Genomic DNA, 6649 nt, shown 5'->3' with positions numbered 1-6649 from the left:
TTTTTTACATGTTTATTGGCCATTAGTCTATCTTCTTTCGAAAAGTTTCTGTTCATGTCTTTTGCCCAGGGGGTTGTTTCTTTGTATTTTTTTCCCTGCTGATTTGCTTAAGTTATTTGTAGATTCTGGTTATCAGCCCTTTATCACTTGCAAATATTTCCTCCATTCTGTAGGTTGTCTATTCGCTCTATTGATTGTTTCCTTGGCTGTGCAGAAGCTTTTTAATTTGATCAGGTCCTATTTATTTATTATTGTTGTTGCTGTGATTGCCCTTGGGAAATAGAAATCTTAAGGAACTCTGCTGAAAAATAATTTAGCAAAGTGGCAGCCGCCCATATGCCCTTAAGAAATATTTTGGGCTAGCGATAATGACTAAAGAAATAAGTGTTACTGTATCTGAGTCATACACTGGTCCCTCATAGGTTGGTGGTAATACCAGTGAGTGTGAGACCAGGAAGATTCAGTGGTGGAAGCTCTGCACTGTCAGCATAAATGCTGGACTGAGGGAGGGGACATGGGATGAATCCCAGAGATGGTCTGTCAGATCAAGCAGACTGTCATCTGTTTTTTCTTTAATGCCGAGAGGCCACTTACCAACCATTTCTCTGATTTTGAACTTCTGTGAGTAAAAATGACCAAGGCAGCTTCAATAAATATTTAACCCATCTGCTCCTGTTCCCATCCAGGTGAAATTATAGAACTCTGAAGCAAAAAATCCTCAATGTTTAAAATAATACTTGCTATCCTAACTCATTTCACTGGAACATTTCCAAAAGACACAGTTCGTCTTAAAATTTTTTCCCCCAGAGAAAGAAAGATGCTCATGAATAAAGATTAAATTCTCTGTTCTCTCAGTTCCTTCAGGAGCTCACAAGAGATGAGACCCCAGCCAGGCACACAATTGTTTGTCATGAGACACTTTCCTCTCTCTAAAAGAAAGAAAGCTTTGTTTTCCCAACCATTACCTGTAATTAATTAGCACTTCTGTAGATTAAAATACTCTGCTGACACACCAGGTATGCTGTACAAGTTCTTTTTTAATTACAATCATTTTCTGGACAATCATAAACTGTTTTTCCTCCGTACAAATGAAGAGTTAAACATACTTGGGAAGAAACAAGGATTCCACATCAAAAACTGAGAAGAGGCTTTAAGATGTCTTCATCAACGATCAAGGTAAGAAGTTCAAATACCTATCATTTGTTTATTAGCTCTTGTGAGTGGGAGGGGCTCTTTCATCTCTAGTATCTAATTATTAAACTGAACAGAGTATGAACAAGACAGGAAAGGCCAGCTAGAATTGATGAGAATTTGAAATGCAGACCGTATTCAGCTGAGGTTTTATTACTTCCATATATCTATCATATCAGGTGCTTCCGCCTCATCTAGGTTGCTGAACCTGTTTTCATTAAGATTTCTTTAGCACATTCTTGTTTTTATGGGAATGTGAGTTAGTGACATTTTAAAAAACATGTTCTCAACTGAAACTTTCCCTTCACAATCTCACTTGCATCCTTAGAATCACAGGGCGAACGGGGAAAGCTCTGTTAATCTGGCTGAACTATCCTACAATTCCAGAGGACTGGATTCTGCATGTATGAAGTGAGAGGATGATTTGCAAACCTTGGTGGACTAATGAAATTGTCTAATTGTGGTAATGGGGCAATCATAGCCCTGCTCCCCTTGCCCTCTCCAGCTGTCTCCTGGTCTCCACCACAGACCACAGAGAATACAAGGTCTAGTCCCAGAAAAGTGAGCCCTCTTTGAAGGGTCACAGTCCCCTGCACCCTTATAAGGTGAATCAGTCTCATTTGTGCTCCTTGAGGTCACGAGGCTCTGAGAAGGAACATTTCCAGTACTTGGGCTGCAGTCACACCTTAAAGGAAAGAATGTACTGGAGACCCTCGCCAAGTCATAGCTGGAGACAGAGCATCTGCCTGGGGCAATGGACTGTTACACTTAATCCCCACCTCTATTTACACAAAAACTTTCAGTTAGTTATATAGAGAAGTAAGCGAACAGAACAGACAACCCAGCCCTTTGTGGTTCATCTCCATTGTTGTTTGTCTCTAAACAAGATATTCTTGGTTTAGAAAGGTGTGTACGTACTCTGCTGTGTTAACACTGATAAGGCATCTTGATCTTTTGTCTCCCTTGTTCTTGAATTATTTTTATCTGATGAGTTTGGGTATATAAGAAAGTGAGTAAAGACGGCCAATTGCTGCTGTGCCTGAGTGAGCACTAGCCGTCCCTTAATAAATCATTCATTTCATCTGCAGTGTCTGCCTCCGTGTCTCTGACTAGGCCAGTGGACAGCAACACCTCTTTAAGCAAACACACACACATGCACACAAAAGAAAAAAAGAGAGAGAGAAGGGGGAGTAGAAGGAGGCTGGGAGACTTGGCTCACTCTTAACTCTCTGAGCTCCTGTTCTGTCCATCCAGGGTGCAGAGGATGTATTATTTCCACAGTTTGCACCATGCATTGGAAATGCACAGCTCTGGTGCATGAACTTACCCTGGTGTTCCACAGTGCTTCATAAATAAAGCTGTGACACAATTAATCCACAAGAAAAAAACCAACAATCCCATTCATCAATGGGGAAGAGAGATGAACAGAACCTTCTCTAAAAAAGACAGACGAATGGCTAGCAAACCCATGAAAATGCTCATTATCCCTAATTATTAGAGAAATACAAATCAAAACTACCCTGAGATATCATCTAACCCCAGTGAGAATGGCCTATATCACAAAATCTCAAAACTGCAGATGCTGGTGTGGATGTGGAGAGACGGGAACACTTTGACACTGCTGGTGGGACTGCAAACTAATACAAGCTTTTTGGAAGGAAGTACAGAGAAACCTCAAAGCACTCAACCTAGACCTCCCATTTGATCCTGAAATCCCACTGTTGGGCATCTATCCAGAAGGAGAAAAAACCTTTTATTATAAAGACACTTGTACTAGACTGTTTATCGCATCAATTTACAATTGCTAAAATGTGGAAACAAGCTAAATGTCCTTCAACCCAGGAATGGATTGGTAAACTGTGGTATATGTATACCATGGAATATTATTCAGCCATTTTAAAAATGGAGATTTTGCAGCATTTGTACTAACCTGGGTGGAGGTGGAACACATTATTCTCAGTGAAGCATCACAGGAATGGAGAAGCATGAATCCTATGTATTCGACTTTGATATGAGGACAATTAATGACAATTAATGACACAGTGGGGTATGGGGAAAGGAGAGACCAGACAGAGAAGGAGGGAGGAGTCAGGGAAAGGAAAAAAAAAAAGAAAAGAAAAGAAAATAGTGACTCTCACATAAATTAGATTTAATTTTGACCAAAGTACATTACTTAAACATTAATTTTTAATTCAACTTGTTAATATGTTGTTTAGGATATTGCATCCTCATTTATAAGTGAATTATGTTTGTAATTTCCCTTTATAATAATATATTTTTTCCAATTTTAATATCAGGTGTATCCAGATGAAGTAGAATGATTTTGAAGTATTTCTTCTTTTTCGATTGTCTATAAGATTTGGCATGATCTGTTTTTTGAAATTATCTTTTATGTTTATTTATAAATATTAGTTATCTATTTTTTGAGACTTTAGAGAAAAATAATAAGAAGTTAACTGATGACTCCTTACTGAACCTCAGAGTCAAAGCATTCTGTAGCTTTGTATTATCTGACAATGTGAATGTTACTTTTTTCATTATTATTATTATTGCTCAATATTTTGTTGCAGCAATCGTCCGATTTCTTTTCTGAATGTATTTATCTTTATTTGTTCTTTACGAGGTTTTTGTTTCTAGTCCTTATCTTAAACATTGTTATTGTTATTAAATTTTAAGCCTTTTTAATTTTGTGAAGGCAAAAAGTGGCAACTAAATAAACTCATGTGTGTGTAAAAAATAAAATAAAATAAAATAAAGCTGTGGTGTTTCTCCTCTGGGGCTTTCCTGGTAAGTCATTCCTCATTCCATCCGCTCAGCCCTCAGACCAGCCATGGGCTCCATGAGAAATGTTTCCCTCCCATCACTTGTACCCCTCACTGGTCTCTTCTTTGTAAAGTTGACCTACAGAGAGAGTCTGAGCCCCTCCTCTCTTTTTTCTCCTTCCCTGCTCCTTAGTGGTTGGTATGGTAAAGTGGGGGAGAATAATACTCGCTCTGAGAATCTGACGAGACTCCCGCAGAAGCTAAAGGAGACAGAGGAAGTGAGGGGCAGTCTGTGTGCTGGGGTGAACTCGTGTTTGCCTTGTATTATCTCACTTGGAACCCGTGAGGTCACATTTTCCAGAACCTACATGGACTTGATAGACAGTACTGCACTCGGATAAGCTTAGTTTCCAAGAGACAAAGACACCGATTTCTAGCTTTCGGCCACATCCTGGCGCACGTGAGTGTTCTCATGGTGGTCTGTACTGCCCGCGACTGGGGCGGGGTGCACAGGCCACACTCCTGGGATGCTTAGCAGGAGCCTGCTTGTGTCTAGCTCACCACCAGACAGGGCCCCGCTTTCAGAGCCCTCAACACCTTCAATGCCCAAACTCTGAGCTGTTCCAGCTTCCTAATCCCCGCTCAATTCTGCCCCCTCCTCTGGTGATGACCCTCATGTGGGTCTTCTCCTCTGGACACAGCTGTCCCCTACCTCCACCTTGCTGTGTCCAGTCAGGCCTTGATTGGGAGGTCAGGAGGAGGTGGCCTCCTCAGCTCATGATGAGAAAGACACATGGGTGGTTTTTTTCCCTTTGTTTTGTTATTGTTTGTTTTTTGAGACAGAACCTCACTCTGTTGTCCTGGGTAGAGTGCTATGGTGTCATAGCTCACAACAACCTCAAACTCTTGGGCTTCAGTGATCCTCTTGTCCCAGCCTCCTGAGTATCTGGGACTATAGGCATGTGCCACTAGCCAATATAGGCACTATGCCACTGTGCCCTGCTAGCTCTTTTTTTTTTCTCTTGTAGTAGAGACAGGGTCTTGCTTAGGCTGGTTTCAAACTCCTGAGCTCCAGAAATCCACCCACCTTAATCTCACAGAGTACTAGGATTTCAGACATGAGTCACCACACCTGACCACAAGGACACATTGTTCAGTAATGAGGAATTTTGAAGCCAGATGTAAAACCATTGGTAGTTTGAAATAGGCTGTGGTGAGAGTATTTACATCACAGAAATTGGTAAGTGCTACCAATCAGTGGAAGCAGGTTAGCAGCAAACTGGGAAGCAGAAGTCTTTTCTTTCGGCTACTGCAGCTATCTCAGACCAGGCTTTAATCTGTACAAAACCCGACAGAAGGGAAGCATAACACAAACGTAAGCCTACAATTGCTACAAAGGCCCATAATCTCAGCTCCCTCCTGGACCATCTCTTTGTTCTCCTTTCTCCTGGTTTCATAAAGCTGAGAGGCAGCTTATTCTTTCTTTGCCAGACAGAATCCCAGCATAGCCTGTAAAACAGACTCTCTCTGGGCCGCGCCTGTGGCTCAAGGAGTAGGGCGCCGGTCCCATATGCCGGAGGTGGTGGGTTCAAACTCAGCTCCGGCCAAAAACCATAAAAAAGCAAACAAACAAAAAAAAAAACCAGACTCTCTCTACCATAGAAAGGAGTGTGTTTTTCCTTCCCTAACTCTAGGATCGGCCTCATTTTCTGGTATAATGCTCATTTCTTTTCAGAATTATGGAACATGTAAAACCATTCCCTTTATGAAACTTGCACTTACACTTAAAGGCTCTGGAATGGCCCTGTAGTCCCAACAAAATTATTGCACAGTAACCAGACTTTATATGTACCGATTGGGCTTTATCTAGTTTAGTTTCATTTGTTTAAGGTCTTTCTTTGTGAAAGGCTTGAAAATGTGTCGGTCTTGTCTTACCCAATGTCACCAGATTATATCGACCTAATCAACCCTTTTTTAGTCCCTGGCTACTATAGTTTATGATGCTACAGCACACTCAGTAATGGGCTCCTATTCAGACTAACCCTTTCCTTTCATGTAGGGTCATGTGAACAGAGCAGCACAGACACCTTCAATCCCAGCAAGGCTTAGAACAGAACTGGGTCTCAAATTTTCTCTTTTACAAAGGTGACTACAGATTTTTTTTTTTGCCAAAAGATTTAGTGAAATTACTAAGGTGAGTGATGCTTTGTAAAGAAAAGCTTTAACAATCTTATAATATTTCCATATACTTAGGACACACTAAACCAGTGTTTTTCAACCTTTTTTATCTCGTGGCACACTTGAACCTGTCAACTTCTGCACACACTTAAATTGTGTTGATTTTAAAAAAGAGTACTGTACTTTGAACTTCTTTCGAAAATAATTAATGATCTTTTAAAATTTTTGTGGCGTGCCTAAGATCCTCTCCTGGCACACTGGTTGAAATCACTGCCCTATGCGTCCAGCTCCCTCAGTCCCCATTCAGAAAAATCAAAAACCACATTGGAGGTGAATGTTAAAGGGGGTGGTCGGGAGAAGCTGGCTGAGAACGAAATGATGATAATGATGAGGAGGAGGACTAATAATTGAATGATACAACTCTCACTGTCTTCTATTCCAACTAAATTTTAGTTCCTGCCTCAGAGAGAGTATGGGAACTTCTGACCGGCCACCAAGTGAGGAGAGGGGAGTTGCTC

This window comes from Nycticebus coucang, chromosome 10 (assembly GCF_027406575.1).
Source record: "Nycticebus coucang isolate mNycCou1 chromosome 10, mNycCou1.pri, whole genome shotgun sequence".
NCBI classification, from domain to species: domain Eukaryota; kingdom Metazoa; phylum Chordata; class Mammalia; order Primates; family Lorisidae; genus Nycticebus; species Nycticebus coucang.
The sequence above is the reverse complement of the archived record's forward strand: the minus strand, read 5'-3'. Positions refer to the sequence as shown.